This window comes from Mauremys mutica, chromosome 4 (genome assembly GCF_020497125.1).
Source record: "Mauremys mutica isolate MM-2020 ecotype Southern chromosome 4, ASM2049712v1, whole genome shotgun sequence".
NCBI classification, from domain to species: domain Eukaryota; kingdom Metazoa; phylum Chordata; order Testudines; family Geoemydidae; genus Mauremys; species Mauremys mutica.
This window is the reverse complement of record NC_059075.1, coordinates 103381437-103401506: the sequence shown is the minus strand read 5'-3', so window position 1 is coordinate 103401506 and position 20070 is coordinate 103381437. Positions and strand designations below refer to the sequence as shown.

The following is a 20070-nucleotide window of genomic DNA, read 5'->3' as shown; positions in this document are numbered from 1 at the left end:
CTAGAGGCTGTGTTTTGTCTTGAAGTTTAATTCTCAGTTTGAATAAATGTTGTACAAGGAAGATGTACAGGGATTTTATGCAAGGAAGAGGTATAGGGACTATTAAACCACATTTTTAGAAGAGATTATTCTGTTTTTGTTCTAATATACCTATGAGCTTCCCCAACGGTATATTGAACACAATTTCATAGGCCAAGGTATTCAGTTTCTACATATGAAAATTACATGAGTGATGCAATGGCAGGAATTGTACCTTTCAACTATACCTCAAAATATAGATTGCTTTGAAATTAAGTTAGATTACCTTGCTGATTATAGCTATAAGCAATAACCATATATTTAATTTAAATCTTAGGCCTATATCCAACACATAGTAATGTGAGACTGATGGATTTGCTAGAGACTTGCAATCTTGTTTCCATTCCATTAATACTCAGGACAGGGAGAAATATTACATTGTTTTGACACATGAATGCAGAAACTAGTGCTCTGAATAAAATCTTATTTAGTATAGTGTTCTAACCATGACAACAGCAACCCCCATAGAATTCAGGTAGAAATAATGAATTTACAGCCACAGCTATCTGTGTAATGTTTGGATTTCACAGAATGCTTTTGGTTAAATTCAAGCTTAATTCTAAATGTCTTATTTTTTTTAATGCCCATTATAAAACATGGTCATGAACATTTCACAGATTCTGTAAAGTCAGATTTAATTTTCTGGCTTTGAAAGACTTTTGTATGAGGCTATTAAACCTATTGGCACAATGTCTGAATAAAACATATGTTTTTAGATTAGTTGTTAGGCTGCTCACCCAGTAATAAATCAAGCTGAGTTCTTGATTTATCCTGAAATTCTGTCATAGGAGAACATCTTGTAGTTTTTGTTCACTAACACATGAAATGTTGTTTAACTTGTGATCAGTTCTTTCCCTTTCATCAGCTGATAAAAATTGGTATTGTCTGTGTGAAGTATGAGCTTACAGGACATTGGTTCTTTTTGTATTTGGCAATAGATGCAGAGTTTCTGATGGAATTTTTGTTTAAGAATAGAACTATCTAGTACTCCACACTCTCTACATCTTCCCTTCCTCCCTCTACCCCCCACCTCCCAAACAGTAGAGATAGCAAAAGCCCAATTATCAAACACGGGTATCCTTAATAGGATTATAAATCCTGCACTTGGTACAAAAAATTGTATTCGTGGACTGATTTGGGGATCCAAATGAAACTCCGGGCAGTCTGACCCCACAGTGTGGAGTGAACAGTGCCAAGAGTTGATTTCATGCCTAGTATGTCCACCATTATAATTACTCCTGAGGGAATTCTGCACCACTGTACAATGCAGAATTTTGCAGAAATTAACATGCGCTCAGAATTTCCTTTCCCCCACCCCAGAAATGGGCTGCAGTACTTCTAGCTGCCACTGGGCCCAGCAGAGCCCAGCTCACACATAAAAGACACTGCTGGGAGAGGGAGCTAGAGGTTTTCTGGCTGCTGCAATTCCCAGCATGTCCTGAGGGCAGCGGGTATTTTTGTGTGTGTCTGTATTGTTACAGGCACACTTGCTGACAAGTATTTTGAAGTAAATTTACATAATCAAGCCAGTTTCAATTATTTTGGTGAGTTATTTTGACAAATAAAATTAGCAGAATTTTAAAATATTGTGTGCAGAACTTTAAATTTTTTGGTGCGGAATCCCCCCAGGAGTAATTGTATCTTTGAGAAGAGAGAGTGTTCTAACCAAAGTCCAGGCTACGTGGCTAAGATTCCATTCACAAGGTGGAGTGGCTCTGTTTGTCTCAGCCCTTTTGGCAGTGCTTGCTCTTTCAGACTACAGGCTTGTTGCCACCTCTGACAGTTTAGATTAGTTTTTAGGGTGTTCCAGAGACTTCACGGGGAATAATTTAAGTAAAAATCAATTTTGTAGATGGCGATACACTCAGAATCAGCCATTTTATTTCTCCTACTATGCAACTGTGTTTTACTACTCCTTTTTAAAAATTCCAATACAAATTTTATTTTAAAATTGTTTCAAATGAGTTTACTATTTCCCTCCCACCACATTTGAGATAGTGCAGGAGGAACTGGACCTAATCTTCCCTCCCTAATAAGCAGTGCAATCTACATGTAATGCTGAATTAGTCTGTTCAAAATCAAGCTGATGGCATAGTGATGGAAAACCTCCCCAGGGGCAAGACTTCAGATATTTATCCAAATTCTGGCATTGTCCTATGCCCTCCCAGACACACACTCTGACCCTCCCTTCACACCAATGTTTCTTCCCTCACAAATCTGGACTCCTCAAGTTGTCCTACTGTGGCAAGGGCTACACTCCATGGTGAACAATTCACCTCTGGAGCCATTTGGCTCTAATTTCTCAGTTTTGGGGGGGCACGATATCAGCTAAATCCAAGGTGCTAGTATCTGCTGGAAATAGGTCACCCTAATTTTTTAGCAGTGAGATCCAGAAATTTTCAACCAGTCCTAATACTTCCTGTTTTATTAAAATTTCAGATAAACTTTAGAAAACATGCCAAGTAAAATAAAAAAGCAATTGAATTTCTTATAACCGTTCTAAACAATCCTGTACCAGTGACATGGTTGTTCTAATACCTAGGAGTGTTCTTTACTTGATTCCTTACTATACCAATGTTAATTGAGACATGAAATACACTTATTTGCAGTGGTGGTGTATCTGTGTTGGTCCCAGGACATTAGAGAGACAAGGTAATAGTCTAATAAGAGAACTTCTGTTGGTGAAAGAGACAAGCTTTTGAGCTTCAGGTCAGACCTGAAGAAGAGCTCTATGCAAGCTCGTAAGCTTCTCTCTTGCAGCAACAAAAGTTGGTCCAATAAAATGTTACCTCACCCATCTTATGAAATATGCTTGGCTTTCTGAAAAACCTGTGTCGTTCTCTTCTTGCACTACATGACCCCATATGCAGCCCTTTAATTAAGCTGAGTACTTCTGTATCATAGACTTTAAGGTCAGAAGGGACCATTATGATCATCTAGTCTGACCTCCTGCACAACGCAGAATCTCACCCACCCACTCCTGTATCAAACCTATGTCTGAGCCATTTAAGTCCTCAAACCATGGTTTAAAGACTTCAAGGTGCAGAGAATCTTCCAGCAAGTGACCAGTGCCCCATGCTGCAGAGGAAGGCGAAACACCCCCAGGGCCTCTGACAATCTGCCCTGGAGGAAAATTCCTTCCAGACCCCAAATATGGTGATCAGCTAAACCCTGAGCATGTGGGCAAGACTCATCAGCCAGACACCCAGGAAAGAATTATCTGTGGTAACTCAGATCCCACCCCATCTAACATCCCATCACAGGCCATTGGGCATATTTACTGCTAATAGTCAAACACCAATTAATTGCCAAAATTGGGCTATCCCATTATACCATCCCCTCCATAAACGTATCAAGTTTAGTCTTGAAGCCAGATATGTTTTTTGCCTCCACTGCTCCCCTTGGAAGGCTGTTCCAGAACTTCACTCCTCTGATGGTTAGAAACCTTCATCTAATTTCAAGTCTAAACTTCCTGATGGCCAGTTTATATCCATTTGTTCTTGTGTCCACATTGGTACTGAACTTAAATAATTCTTCTCATTCCCTGGTATTTATCCCTCTGATATATTTATAGAGAGCAGCCTTCTTTTGGTTAGGCTAAACAAGCCAAGCTCTTTGAGTCTCCTTTCAAAAGACAGGTTTTCCATTCCTCGGATCATCTTAGTAGCCCTTCTCTGTACTTGTTCCAGTTTGAATTCATCCTTCTTAAACATGGGAGACCAGAACTGCACACAGTATTCCAGATGAGGTCTCACCAGTGCCTTGTATAATGTTACTAACACCTCCTTATCTCTACTGGAAATACCTCGCCTGATGCATTCCAAGACCGCATTAGCTTTTTTCACAGCCATATCACATTGGCGGCTCATAGTCATCCTGTGATCAACCAATACTCCAAGGTCCTTCTCCTCCTCTGTTACTTCCAACTGATGCATCCCCAGTTTAAACAATAATTCTTGTTATTAATACCTAAATGCATGACCTTGCACTTTTCACTATTAAATTTCATCCTATTACTATTACTCCAGTTTACAAGGTCATCCAGATCTTCCTGTATGAAATCCCAGTCCCTCTCTGTATTGGCAATACCTCCCAGCTTTGTGTCATCCGCAAACTTTATCAGCACATTCTCACTTTTTGTGCCAAAGTCAATAATAAAAAGATTAAATAAGATTGGTCACCTATTCTTGACCAATCTTTTTTCACGTGAGAGAGAGAGACTCTGGAACAAAAAATAATTATTCCTCTACTTGCTGGTCTTGTCACCTTGCATCCTGAAGGATAAAAATATGGGATTCAAAGGGAGGGAATGCAGAATTTTGAATTTTATAATTTACCTCTATAGTATTTTTAGATTTCTTCTAAGTATCCCTAGTCAAAAAACTAGTGGTCACCAGAAATAGCAATGCAGCAAATCTGTTCGCTCTGCTGGAGGATAGTCATCCTGGAAATGAAACTCAGTGCAAGTCCATTTACAGTAGAGGTGGGCTTGAGCTGTTAAGTTCTTTTCCAGATCAGAACTCTTCCTAGGCTTTGAGGGTGTTTTGATCTGTGGCTTTGATTCAGCCTTATCTATAATGTATTATTATTATTATGGTAATACCTAGAGGCCCAAACTAAATACCACCTCCAATAACCACAGCATTGGGGAGAAGTTGCCCTCACTTCAGTCCTTGTGTGAGCCATGCTGCTGACATAGGAATGAAATCCCTCCTAAGCCCTCCCTTTGGAAGCAATGAATGGGGACAGGAAATGAGTAGTCAGGATCTGAGTGAGGAAGTAATAAAGGTTGCACGTCTCACCCAGATGTCCTTTTTTCTGCCACTTTGGGCAGAGATTAAACCCAACCTCAGGCAACTAGTTTCTTAGGAGAGTGATTTTTTTTGAAGCCTCATTATTGTTGAATGTTTTACTGGTTTTAATAATGTCTTTTTCATTGTTGCCTTTGTCGTCTTCACCTCTTTGTCACTGAGAATGGTTTGCCAGGATTGTAGGAACAGGGGCATAGAGCACTAGTAATGTGAATTACGCTTGCCCATCTGAGACAAAACTTAGAAATGTTAGACACAGAGATGCTTGATCCATGATGTGTAACAGATACACGACAGTTACTTTAAGAGGTCATCTCAGACTGTCAGGCTGCATAATTGGTGAGGGTGAATTCTTCTGTCTTTTACCAATGTAAATTCAGGGTAAATCCATTGAAATGGAGTAGAATTTGGCCTAGAATATCTGTTTAGTTTAGTGTCTCAAGTGGCAGATTGTATAAAAAGAACACGGTGTATTGTACCTGCAAGGTAACAGACTTAAATAATTTGAGCTCTGTATAGAAGAGCTTTAAATGAATAGTCCTTTTTATCATGTTGTTGTTTATAACTTTTCCAGGAGCTAGTGTCAGGAATGTCAGGAAATACAGTGAATTCATGTCATGTACACCAGCAGGTAAACTGACTTAATTTCAATAAATTGGCCTGGATAAGTAGGAACAATAGGCAACCTGGGAACTGATTAACATGGAAGGTGGCTGATACCCAAAATAAATTCACAGTAGTTCCATTAAATAGGCAGTGAGATCTTGGAGATGCCTTCTGGGATATTCACATGTAGGATTACCCTACTTGCAATTTAACATCCCTATAGTTTTGTACAAACAACCCTTCCTCTTCCTATGATTTAATTCTGAAATTATACAATCTCTTTTTAATCTACAGTAAAAATGACAGCAATGTCTTCTAAATCAGACAACTCTGCACCCTTACTTCTTTCCCTGGCAGTATTCAGGGGAGAGGCCACAGCTTGCCCTGCCCTCTTCTGCTGTATAAGTACAGTAAGATGCAGTAGTATTCCAAGGCTCATTAATGTCCCTTTCAAATATCATGCTGCTGGACCTCATAAGGTATAGGGTATCATTGTAAAGGCTGTCAGTGCAACCCTGTCCTCCTTAACCTAAGCTTGTAATAACTCATATGTTTCAGTGCTTGGCTTCTCCTACAGAGAATTACTAATTGTGCTGAACAGTGCTCATGTGAACAGAATAAATTTCTGAAAGGATTACACTGAAATCACCCATCTTCTTCCCCTTGAGACCTAAGCAAGATTTAAAATGAGGTATCTGGAAATGGAAATAAATTAATTTATTTACGGCACAGGAAACATTTAAAAAACAAACAAAGATTGAACTCCCTGGGCATTCTCCTCCTCATGTCCAAAAACTCTCTGCACCTCACACACATCATGCCCTAGTTTTCTATGGATGTCCCAGTTTTACATTTCCGGCCTGTTATAGCTGAAACCAGTCCTTTGTCCCAATTTCAATAAAGTAATTCTTTGCACTTATATAGCATCTTTCAGCTGAGGTACTTACAGCATGTTACAAATGATGATAAAGCCTCTCTATGCCACTAGGAGATGGAAGTAGGGGTCAGCTCACCTGCTTCCGCAGTGAAATGTAGCAGCTGTTTAATTACAGATGGCAGAGCTGGCTCCAGGCACCAGCATTCCAAGCTGGTGCTTGGGGCGGCAATCTTCAAGGGGCGGCAGTCCCTGTTGTTTTGCCCCAAGCAGCATGCCGAATTGCCGCCGCAGACAGCAGGGGCAGTCCGTGTGCCCTTAGAGTGGCACATGCGTTTCTGCGGTGGCGGCAATTCAGCAGCAGCTTCTATATTTAGCTGTCCGTGGTGGCTTCAGCTAAACATAGAAACTGCCGCCGAATTGTCGCCACCACGGAAACGCGCCTGCTGCCCTAAGGGCACATGGACTGCCCCCGCCGCCCGCGGCGGCAATTCGGTGCGCTGCTTGGGGCGGCGAAAACTGTAGAGCCAGTCCTGACAGACGGTGATGCTTATGGTCAGGAAGGGTAGAATACTACATAGAGAGGACAATGTGGGAGGAATGTACGTGAGCAGAATGTAACTATTTGAGTTGGAATTTAGCCAGGTACCAAGAAATCTCTAATCAGCACAAGTGAACAGGACTTTGTCTCTACATTTTATCTGAAAGACAACACCTCTAGCAGTACAGTGTCCCCCCGCAAACACCAGGCTGGGCCACTGATCAAAAACTGACTTAGAGAGGAAAGTACCACCTACAAAATCAACTTCCTGCAGCATTTATTTGTTCCTTGGAGGTCTCTCTTCAAAGTACTGACCCAGTACAACCATCACCACTTCCTTCTCAAAGTGCAAGGTGTATTCCTTTGACCTTGCCTTCTCTAACAAACAGCAACCTGTCTCTGTGTGTGTGTGTGTGATATAAAACCAAACACTTCACTACATGCACTTCTCCCCCTGGGCAAGGATGAGAGAACTCAAACAAGCTAGATGTGAGGCAGGTTGCTTAATGCACTATTGGAAGGCAGTCAGGTACTATGATGAAGAGCACGGTATAAGAACCTACATAGAATATGTTACAGTTGACTGGTTCACAATTCAAGGTGGTTTGATTACAGGTTATCAGATGGTTTCCCAGTGCTCTGCCATCCTTGTGGTATTGATTTGAACTGGAAGCCTAGCTACGAAGCCTCCTCACCAGTTAACTGTTGTGTAGTTTAGCCCACTGTGATGCTCGGTACCTCGGGGGAACACCCAGCACCCCCCATGTTCATCCTTGTAAAATGATTGTTTGGTATCCAATGCAAAGTTTGTCATGTCGGGTGTCTTCGGAAGGCTCATGATGCAATGAGCATGGTTGTTATAGTGATGTTATAGTAATTGTTATGTTATAGGTTATAATTTCATGTATACAGTTATGAGGCTGAAAAATGTATCCTCCTGGCCTAAGGCAAGCCCATGCAAAAACTCTCCAAGAACAGAGAGGCAGTTCATACCTCATCAGGGCAGGTATGGGACAAACCAAGCCCAGCCTCTCAGGAACAAAGGACACTGGCCTAGGCAGCAACAAAAGAAGCTGTTAGGGCATGGCTACACTTGCAGATGTAGAGCGCTGTGAGTTAAACCCGCCTTTGTAGAGCGCAGTAGGGAAAGCACTGCAATCTATCCACACTGACAGCTTCCAGTGCACTGGCGTGGCCACATTTGCAGCACTTGCAGCGGCACTGGGAGCGGTGCATTATGGGCAGCTATCCCAGCATGCAAGTGACTGCAACGTGCTTTTCAAATGGTGGGTGGGGTGGAGTGTGACAGGGAGTGTGTTGTGTGTATGTGGGGGGAGAGAGAGTGGGTTTTTGGGGTGCTATGTGTCAGCATGCTGTCTTGTAAGTTCAGACCCCCCGACCCTCCCCCCCGCCTCTCTCTCATTCACTCAAATCAAACAGTAAATGTTTGCTTTTTCTCTGAGCTGATGAGCAGCTGGCTTCTCTGAAATGGAGCTTTGAAAGGGCATTTCCACATTCCTGCAGCTGATTTCACAATGACAAGAGTGTCTACTTGACTTAAGGGGATTATGGGACGTTTTTGGAGGCTGATCACAGCGCAGTAACGCAACACCTCGTTCAAACTGGCGCCGTGGCGCTCCTGTGAGGGCACAGCAAACGTTATTCCACTTGTTGAGGTGGAGTACCAGCAGCGCTGTAGCTGTGGAGTCGGAGCATTCTATGTGCCTTGCTGCGGAGTGAGCTAGGGTGCTTTATTGCGCTGTAACTCGCAAGTGTAGCCAAGGCCTCTCAAGGGAGTCTCTCCCCTTCCTTTGGTCAGTTTGGAACTGTGATGAGGTAATACTCACCTGACTGAAGTGGGGACGGCAAAGCCAAGAGGGAAGAAAGGCCATAGATTCATAGATTGTAGGGCTGGAAGGGACCTCGAGAGGTCATCGAGTCCAGTCCTCTGCCCTCATGGCAGGACCAAATATTGTCTAGACCATCCCTGATGGACATTGATCTAACCTGCTCTTAAATATCTCCACAGATGGAGATTCCGCAACCTCCCTAGGCAGTTTATTCCAGTGTTTAACCACCCCAACAGTTGGGAACTTTTTCCTAATGTCCAACCTAAACCGCCCTCGCTGCAGTTTAAGCCCATTGCTTCTTGTTCTGTCCTTAGAGGCTAAGATGAACAAGTTTTCTCCCTCCTCCTTATGACATACTTTTAGATACCTGAAAACTGCTATCATGTCCCCTCTCAGTCTTCTCTTTTCCAAACTAAACAAACTCAATTATTTCAGCCTTCCTTCATAGGTCATGTTCTCTAGACCTTTAATCATTCTTGTTGCTCTTCTCTGGACCCTCTCCAATCTCTCCACATCTTTCTTGAAATGCGGTGCCCAGAACTGGACACAATATTCCAGTTGAGGCCTAACCAGCGCAGAGTAGAGCGGAAGAATGACTTCTCATGTCTTGCTCACAACATACCTGTTAATGCATCCCAGAATCATGTTTGCTTTTTTTGCAACAGCATCACACTGTTTACTCATATTGAGCTTGTGGTCCACTATAACCCCTAAATCCCTTTCTGCCATACTCCTTCCTAGCCAGTATCTTTCCATTCTGTATGTGTGAAATTGATTGTTCCTTCCTAAGTGGAGCACTTTGGATTTGTCTTTATTAAACTTTATCCTGTTTACCTTAGACTGTTTCTCCAATTTGTCCAGATCATTTTGAATTATGACACTATCTTCCAAAGCAGTTGCAATCCCTCCCAGTTTGGTATCATCTGCAAACTTAATAAGCATACTTTCTATGCCAACATTTAAGTCGTTGATGAAGATATTGAACAGAGCTGGTCCCAAAACAGACCCCTGCGGAACCCCACTTGTTATACCTTTCCAGCAGGATTGGGAACTATTAGTAACTACTCTCTGAGTACGGTTATCCAGCCAGTTATGCACCCACCTTATAGTAGCCCCATCTAAATTGTATTTGCCTAGTTTATTGATAAGAATATCATGCGAGACCGTATCAAATGCTTTACTAAAGTCTAGGTATACCACATCCACCGCTTCTCCCTTATCCACAAGACTCGTTATCCTATCAAAGAAAGCTATCAGATTGGTTTGACATGATTTGTTCTTTACAAATCCATGCTGGCTATTCCCTATCACCTTACCACCTTCCAAGTGTTTGCAGATGATTTCCTTAATTACTTGCTCCATTATCTTCCCTGGCACAGAAGTTAAACTAACTGGTCTGTAGTTTCCTGGGTTGTTTTTATTTCCGTTTTTAAGGATGGGCACTACATTTGGCCTTTTCCAGTCTTCTGGAATCTCTCCTGTCTCCCATGATTTTCCAAAGATAATAGCTAGAGGCTCAGATACCTCCTCTATTAGCTTCTTGAGTATTCTAGGATGCATTTCATCAGGCCCTGGTGACTTGCAGGCATCTAACTTTTCTAAGTGATTTTTAACTTGTTCTTTTTTTATTTTATCTTCCAAACCTACTCCCTTCCCATTAGCATTCACTATGTTAAGCATTCCTTCAGACTTCTTGGTGAAGACCAAAACAAAGAAGTCATTGAGCATCTCTGCCATTTCCAAGTTTCCTGTTACTGTTTCTCCCTCCTCACTGAGCAGTGGGCCTATCCTGTACTTGGTCTATAAGGACATGATAAAAGGGAGAGAGATTTGCCATGCTCTCTCTCTTCCACCTACATCTACAGACACCACACCAAGCGACTGAATCGCTGATCAAAGGGGAGAGCCTGGCTGAAGAGCAACCAGCCAGTCTGTGGTGATAAGTTTTGTAAGGGCATTGAAAGTGTTAAGATTAGCTTAGAATGCGTTTTGCTTTTATTTCAATCTGACTTAAGTTTTGGCTTATAATCACTTAAAATCTATCTTTATAGTTAATATCTGTTTGTTTGTTCTACCTGAAGCAGTGAGTTTGGTTTGAAGCGTAGCATAGACTCCCCTTGGGATAACAGCCCGGTACATATCAATTTCTTTGTTAAATTGATGAACTCATATAAGCTTGCAGCGTCCAGCAGGCATAACTGGACGCTGCAAGACAGAGGTTCCTCTGGTTGTGTCTGGGACCGGAGGTGTTGGCTAGTGTCATTCGGTTGCACAATCTAAGGCGCAGTTTATATGCCAGAGGCTATGCGTGAACAGCCCAGGATTGGGGGTTCTCACAGCAGTGCAGGGTAAGTCTCTGGCTCCCAAAGTCAAGGATTGGAGTGACCTAGCAGATCACCAGTCTGGATAACATCAGAGGGGAATGTCATACCCACCAATATCTAAATCTCACATGAAATAATGTGCTGAAAGATTGAATGCCCACACGTCCCTACTCCATTGCTCTATAGCAGGGATAGTCAATAGGCAGAACACAGGCCAATTCTGGACTGCCAGATGCTTTTGAACGGATTGCAAAATCTTTTTATATACTATTTATCGTTATTTTTTATTATTTTCTCTGGATTCTGGACATTGATTATATCTGGACCTTGACAAAAAATAATTGACTACTCCTGCTATACAGCATGCAACAGTTCAAAGGGTAAGTTCAAACTGGAGTCACCTCTGGGTAGCAAGCTCACATTTAAAGTTAAGCAGCAGAGCATGATAGGAAGTGGAGGATAGGAAAATTGACAGGTCATGTCCCTACTTAACTACTACCCTCTCTCAAAACCTGTCAGTAACAAATTCATCTAACCCATCAGTTTGTGCCGTAGTTGAAAAATTCTCCTACCTAATGTCAGCGATAAATGTCCCCAACTCCAAAGCTGTCAAAATCCACTTGCATCCCCTACCTCCTCTGACAATATTAGGTGACGGCCCCTGCTTTTCTCTTTTGTGCTTACTCCCACAGACTTTATGTACTGAAGAATTTTCTTTGACAGTGTTTCAATAACAACCTTCCCACCCCCTTTGAGTGAAATCCTGTAAGCATCCCCAAGTTCTCCCCATGCTCCTGGTTAGAGAGGTTTTGTTGGAGAGAACAGTGCAATAGACTCCTAGGAGGATAGGGTCCCACTGCACTCCCCTCTCTACTGTCGAGGAATTGTCTTGGCTGTCCTGACCACATAACTCAGTTTAGTCTTGATTATGTAAACAGGACCAAATAGTTTATGACCACGTTACCAAACTGTTGCAGCTGTGGGACTATATTCACCCACGATGGAGCAGGGATGGGTAAATGGCCCCCGGTACCCTAGCTGGGATTCACTCTTAGGGTGATGTCACTGACTGTCCTCCTTCGGTGTTTCTATGGGGAAGTGGGCAGCTTGAAGTTGTGTCCTGCCCTGGACAGGCTCTCCCCTAGCCAGCACAAGGTATTTTTGGTTTGTGCTGGTGTGACTAAGTGGGAATTTTGGTAATATTTTTATGATTCCTATCTGTGCCTCAGTTTTCACTGTACTTTGCATTGCTATGCATGGAGTGTAAAAGGTTGAAAAGCTGCTCTTGGGGCAAAGCAGGGGACATGAGGTGGTGAGTCACATAACTATCTGTGGTGGCATGAATGGTTCTTAAAGGACTGGGTGAAGCCAACTCATATGAATGGAGGAACTGGAAAGACAACGGGAACCCCAATGGCCAGAACGTTCACAATTAGCAACCAGCTGCCAAGAGGAAGGCGATTTTTTTTCCCCCACCTCTTGGCAGGAAAGCAGGGCAAAATCCCCATCTGAAGAACAAAGGACAAGGGTGTCATGTGGCTGGGTTAAGCGCTGGCCTTTGGAGAAAGGGACAGAGACAGTGAGAGAAGGCCAAGAGAGCTTCAACAGCAGCATGGCTCAAGGGAGCCCTGGATTAGCATTGGTCAGGCTAAACACTATCTTAACCTTTGCCTGACTTTGTTAACGTAAGGACTTTCAGAGTCTATATGCCAGGTGACTAATAAATTGTTGCATCATTTTGAAAAGACTGCCAGGTGTCTCTGCAAATACTCATCGAGAGCATTGTCCTGAAGGGGTACAATACAAGCCTCCCGCAGGACTCTGGCTTGGCTGGACACTAGCCACAAAGATGTGCGGAGAGCAAGACAGGAATCGCTAATGCCTGAAGGCCCAGTTTTGGAGTCTTAGAGGCTATGAGTGGGCCGCTATGGAATTGTGTGGGTGCTTGGGGCTACACACACTAAAGGGGTCACTCTCAAGGGACTGGTTATCGGCTGAGGCATAGACCAGAACCGTGGATCTGTGACAGCTTTGTCACTAAGTCTTTCTATGTGGCAGAGGAGTGGCTCTGACCACTTACCACCACCACATCCCCTGGTAGACTTTCTGCTTCTGGGGACTGCTGCCAGAGTCTATGCCATGTGGAGTAAATCTGAATCCTGGTCTTTACAACAGGTTTTTGATAATGGAGTTAGAACCTGGTTTGATGCCATCTACATAGGTAAGACCAAGCAATGCTATAAAATAATATGATCCCTAACATGGTAGACTTGTCTAAGATGATGGATCCTTTAGAACAGTTTGGCCAGTACAGTTCATGAGTGTGGAGGAATCTTCTGCCATGATATTCCAGGAACTGCGAGAGGGTGAGGGTGTTTGTGGGAAATGAGTTGAGAGAGATCCGTGCATGGGAGTGGGGTTGAAATAAGGACAAGGTGATAAGAAGGAGCATCCTTGGTAGTCTGAGTTGGTAAATATGTTTGAGCCTCCTTCTTTCATAATGTATTTGGAATTAAAATATTAGATCAAAGTCTAATAGAATAAAAAATTAAGACACCCCCCCCGCCCAGCAGAAATGGTATTGATGTTTAGGTAAAAAGTCCCTACAAATGGTGCTAAAATTTCCTTCATATTTCTACTGTATCTGCTAGTCAATGTATTATTTTAATACATTTTAACTGTGGGATTTCTCTACTTGTTAGCTGATTTTATAAGCTTAATAAAAAAGCTACTGTTCTGTCTTTACTTGGCAGAGTGTTCCAGCTGAACCAAAGTCCTTTACAAATTAATCAGATTTTTTTTTGCCTTGTTATCCTTAGTAATAATGCCATTTTCCTCATAATTCATGCATGACCTTCTTCACAAAATTCTTTGGGCAAAAAACCAAAAAGCTTGCCATAAACGTATCTGATTCAGTGCTATTCAGCATGACACAGTTCCATTTCTTATTTTCTTTATTCTTTGGTGAGATAGGATTATGCTTAATCCTTTCAACAGCCTCATATTTGTGATGTGCTGGCGTCTTTTCTTTGTATTGTGTTCTGTTCATTATTACAGAGGCTATTAGAAAGATATGTATAAGACATTTCAAATTGTTGAGCTGGCAAATGTTTATTCTAAGTGACTTTTGATTCCGAGGGGAATGCCAAAGGGATTTTAACTGGTTCTTTGTTGTTTGCCTTGTATGTTAATTTTGTTTGGTGGTGATTTGGCAGAGATATAGAAAATATTTATGTCAATGAAACTGTTTTATTAGATTAAAAATGTCACCAGATGCAAATCAAAATGTTTGGAAAAGCAACTTTATTAATGCACAAACATGATAAATAATCCACACTGTGACCATTCTTTAATCTAAATTTCTTTCTTGCCCACACAAAAATAGTGTTATTCCACTCCAGAGATACTGGCAAATGGTAGGTAGCCAGACTAGAGCTATAGAAAGTTGCAATCAAACATTTTATTACTTGAAATTTGAAAGACTGCTCTACAGAAATGGTTCACTTGGGTGCAGAATGCCAGAGGGGAGGCTGTTTTCCCTTTCAAATTAGGCAGCAGAAATTTTGCTTATTCCATGACAGCTGTTCATGGATAGCAAAAAAAGAACCAGAGATAAACACTAGAATACTTCTCCTCAATTTGTAGAATGTCTCAAGTCTCAGCTCACAAGTTTTTAGGATATGTAAACAGTTTTAATTGTGTGTGTTTGTGGGGTTTGTGTGTGTGTTTTTTTTTAATTACTCAATTTGCCCCCTTAAGTTTATAAACATACTATTATCGTTTTCCAGCAAAGGGCTATACAATATTTGGCAATCTGCCAGACTCCACTTGATACTGAGGCCATGTCTACACTACAAGTGCTGCAGCTTCACCGCTGTAGCACTATAGTGTAGACATTTGCTACAGCAACAGAAAGGGTTTTTCCATCACTGTAGTAAATCCACCCCCTCAAGAGGTGGTAGCTAAGTTGATGAAAGAATTCTTCCATTGATCTGGTGGTGTCTGTAGCAGGGTTTAGGTCACTTCACACCCCTGAGTGATACAGCAATGTTGTCCTAAATTTTAGGTATAGGCCAGGCCTGACACTGGATTAATGCTCTGCTTTCTGGAAAACACTTCATATAGCTCCTTGGGCAGAGGAGAGACTTTGGGCCCAATTCTTAGATACTCTCTTCCTGTATTTAGAGCTTGATCCGTAACCCACTGTGGTCAATGGAAATATTCCTACTGACTTTGGGTTTGGCGATAAACTGCAGGAAGGGGTAGTGAAGCAAGAGTGGCTTTAAAGTAGTGTGGTCTACTGGATATGTCACTGGCCTGGGACACAGGAGACGTGAGTTTTTCTACCTCTGTCACTGATATGCTGCGTGACCTTGGGTAACTCACTTCACCCGTGTGTCTCTTTTTCTTCTCCTACCCTTTGTCTTGTCTACTTAAACGGTAAGCTCTTCTGAACAGGGACTCCCTCTTGCTATGTATTTGTACCTAGCACCATGGGACCCTGATCTGGTTGGGGTCTCTAGCCACTACTGTAACACACATAAGAACTCACTCAGTCTCCTGCTGCCAGAAACTTTTGCTGTGTTGTCATGGACTAGCCTGCTGATAGCAACATGTATTTGCCACCTTGCAGAATGTTAAAAGCCTTATTATTTATTTGTTTTAGCTAGCACCTAGTAAGAGCCTAGTCATAGATCAGGACTCCATTGTACTGTACAAACACAGAACAAAGAGATGGTCCCTGTCCAAGGAGCCTACAAACGAAGTATAAGACAAGAGACAACAGATGGATGTAGACAGAGAGGGGAGCACAGAGAAACAATGAGACAATATTGGTCAATATGACAGGCAGTGGTCTCTGCACACCAGTGGAGACTTTTTTTTTTTTAAATACATCATGGCAAAGGAGAACTTTGAGGAGTGCTTTTAAGGTGGATAATGAGGTAGCGTTGTGGATTTTATGGGGAGTGTTTCCCAAGTATGAAGCACAGCATGGAAGAAATCATGAAAATGCTTGTTTAAATAAGTGGTCAATGGAGGCTGGCATGTGCCATTTGGAGATGAGCATCAACAGCTTGATAGTAAATGAGAGATGATAGGTAGTGTTGGAATTGACCATGAAGGAGCTTGAAAGTGAATATAAGCAGATTATGTTTGATGTGATAGAGAAATGAGAGCTGGGGGGGATGCAAAGAGAGGGGTGACATGGTCAAAGTGATGGGCTAGAAAACTAATCTTTGCAGCAGCATTCTGAATAGTGAGCACAACTAGATTGCAATTGTAAAGGCCAGAGCGGAGGATGTTGCAGTAATTGAGATCGGAGATAATGAGAGTTTGGATGGGAGTTTTAGTTGTGTGGATTAAGAAAGGCAGTATCTTTTTGATCCTTTATGTCCTTGGAGAAGGAGACCTGTCACATACAGTGGCTCCTCCATACCATAGTCAGACAATACCTCTTTGTTTAACACAGTAACTAAATCACAAAAGTGATATGGAAGGGTTTGTGTAAGCTAAGGGTGAGAAGGTAATGTGTATCTGCTTTTCTTTCTGAGGGTCCACTCCATTCTGTGCACCATTTCTTCTTTTTATTGGAGGAGAACATCTGGCCCTTGTGTATACTTGCACCTTGTCTATAAACAAAAATTGAACCAATTTAACTATATTGGTTTAGAAAATGATTTAGCTAAATTGGTGAAACTTTCTTGGTATAAATGTTCTTAAACCCACTGAGGGAGTTGCACTGATTTATACAAATCAGTTTCTAAACCAATTTTCTTAAAGTGATACAATCATAGATTATTAGGATTGGAAGGGACCTCAGGAGATCATCTAGTCTCACCTCCTGCTCAAAGCAGGACCAATCCCCAAATGGCCCCCATCAAGGATTGAACTCTCAACCCTGGGTTTAGCAGGCCAATGCTCAAACCACTGAGCTATGTTTTTGTGTAGACAAAGCCTTAGTAAACATTTAAGAGGTAAACTCCCTTAAACTTAAGGTTTCTAATAAAATTTTGCTCAAGCTTTGAGGACCCTCTTTAGGCATCTGATTTTTGCTGGTTCCTTAAGTAGTTTGTGTATTGCTTTGGGGGGGAGGACTCTGTTTTATGCTGTGAATGTTTCCCAGAGAGAGCTATCATCATTCAGATACTTGTCAGCAGGAATTCAAATCCAATAAGAGTAGGGTACAGGGAATGTAGCTCCCATTTGAGCATATGACAAAACAGGAGGCTTTCCAAATTGTTAGGTAAAATCAATTTTTATAATTTTGATTAAATTATTAATACATTTAAAAGTAACATTCACTGTTTGCTTAAAATTCCTCTGCTATCCCATAGTTTCAGCTGGAGCTGCATTCCTTGTCCTATTCTACATGATCATGAAAGCTCCTTCCTCTTTGATTAAGTACTCTCTCTATGCCCTCACAGTCATAATTAGATAAGATTACATTATTACCACTTAATATTGTGCCAAAATATATTTCAGTGGTCACTTAGAACTTCCAATCAACTTGCATGTTAAATTGTAAAGGACGCTTATAACAAATACTGCACACAGAATCATGGCTTGCATGGATACCACAGGACCCTCTCAAGCACAATAGATGCCAGGTGACAGAGCCTGAAACAGAAAGTTTTTCTCTCCATTTCCCTGCATTCTGTGTCGTTTTTTTACAACCGTGAATAGTGAGTGTAAAATTATGCCATTCTGATTGTTACTTCCTTCTCCATGTGACTGAGTGCTGCTTGAGCCCAGTGCCCAGAGCAGCTACCTCAATTGGTCCTAGGGTATGTCTACACTACAACATTATGTCGATTTTATAGAAGTCGATTTTTAGAAATTGATTTTATACAGTCAATTGTGTATGTCCCCACTAAGCGCACTAAGTCGGCGGAGTGTGTCCTCACTACCATGGCTAGCATCAACTCACGGAGTCCTGCACTGTGGGTAGCTATCCCACAGTCCCTGCAGTCTCTGCTGCCCATTGGAATTATGGGTTAAGCTCCCAATGCCTGATGGGGCAAAAACATTGTCACGGGTGGTTTTGGGTACATGTCATTACTCTCCCCTCCCTCCCTCTGCTCTGTGAAAGCAAGTGCAGGCAATCATTTCGCGCCTTTTTGCCTGGGTTACCCATGCAGACGCCATAGCACAGCAAGCATGGAGCCCGCTCAGTTCACTGCTGCTGTTGCGAGCATTATAAACACCTCATGCATTATACTGCAGTATGTGCAGAACCTGGCTAAGAGACGGCAGCATGAGGATGATTGTGATGAGGACATGGACACAGACGTTCCTGAAAGCATGGGCTGTGGCAATTGGGACATCATGGCAGCAGTGGGGCTGGTTGATACAGTGGAACGCTGATTCTAGGCCTGGCAAACAAGCACAGACTGGTGGGACTGCATAGTGTTGCAGGTATGGGATGATTCCCAGTGGCTGCGAAACTTTCGCATGCGTAAGGCCACTTTCCTAGAACTCTGTGAGTTGTTTTCCCCCGCCCTGAAGCACAGGAATACCGGCCCTGTCTGTTGAGAAGTGAGTGGCGATAGCCCTGTGGAAGCTTGCAATGCCTGACTCCTACTGGTCAGTCAGGAATCAATTTGGAGTAGGCAAATCTACTGTGGGAGCTGCTGTGATCCAAGTAGCCAATGCAATCACTGATGTTCTGCTACCAAGGGTAGTGACTCAGGGAACCCCATTGCAGCAAAGTCATCCACTATGACCTGCACATTTCCCAAACTGTGGTGGGGCGATAGACGGAATGCATATCCCTATCTTGGCACCGGACCACCTTGCCAACCAGTATGTAAACCACAAGAGGTATTTCTCAATGGTGCTGCAAGCACTGGTGGATCACAAGGGACGTTTTACCAACATCAACGTGGGATGGCCGGGAAAGGTGCATGACGCTTGCATCTTCAGGAACTCCGGGCTGTTTGAGCAGCTGCAAGAAGGGACTTACTTCCCAGACCAGAAAATTACTGTTGGGGATGTTGAAATGCCAATAGTTATCCTTGGAGACCCAGCCTACCCCTTGCTCCCATGGCTCATGAAGCTGTACACAGGCAGCCTGGACAGTAGTAAGGAGCAGTTCAACTACAGGCTGAGCAAGTGCAGAATGGTGGTAGAATGTGCCTTTGGACGTTTAAAAGCTCACTGGTGCTGTTTGCTGACTAGGTTAGACCTCAGCGCAACCAATATTCCCATTGTTATTACTGCTTGCTGTGTGCTCCATAGTATCTGTGAGCGTAAGGGGGAGATGTTTATGGCGGGTTGAGGCAAATCGCCTGGCTGCCAATTTTGAACAGCCAGACATCAGGGAGATTAGAAGAGCACAGGTTGCTGTGGTGCGCATCAAAGAGGCTTTGAAAACCAGTTTCATGACTACCCAGGCTACGGTGTGACAGTTGTGTGTGTTTCTCTTTGATGCAAACCCACCCCCTTGTTGATTTTAACTCCCTGTAAGCCAACCGCCCCACCCCCGCTTTGATCACAGCTGGCTAAGGAAATAGTCACTATTGTTCTGAAACCATGCATTCTTTGATTATTAATTTAAAAGAAAAGAAAAGGGGAGATAACTGATAAGGTATCCCGGTTAGGATAGGATGAGGTGAGGGAGGAGGGAAGGACAAGGCCATATTGCTTATTGTAGCCACACTACAAATCAAAACTGTTTGAATGACAGCCTTCTGTTGCTTGGGCCATCCTCTGGAGTGCAGTGGCTGGGTGCCCGGAGCCGCCTCCTCCTCCTCCCTACCCCCCAGATTCTTGGGCATCTGGGTGAGGAGGATATGGAACTTGGGGAGGAGGACAGGCAGTTGTACAGTGGATGCAGCAGTGGTCTGTGCTCTTGTTGGCTTTCCTGCAGCTCCACCAGATGCCTAGGCATGTCCATTTGCTCCCCTATTAGCCTCAGCATTGCATCCTGCCTCTTCTCATCATGCTCACTTAATGCTTTCCTGGACTCTGCCACTGAAGGGCACAG

General features: G+C 42.8%; 1 protein-coding gene across 3 annotated transcripts in view; it reads left to right on the top strand.

The window, feature by feature from the left end:
• Positions 1-20070, top strand: part of PLEKHA7 (pleckstrin homology domain containing A7) — a 370306-nt gene that overhangs the window by 19197 nt on the left and 331039 nt on the right. The window lies entirely within an intron of this gene.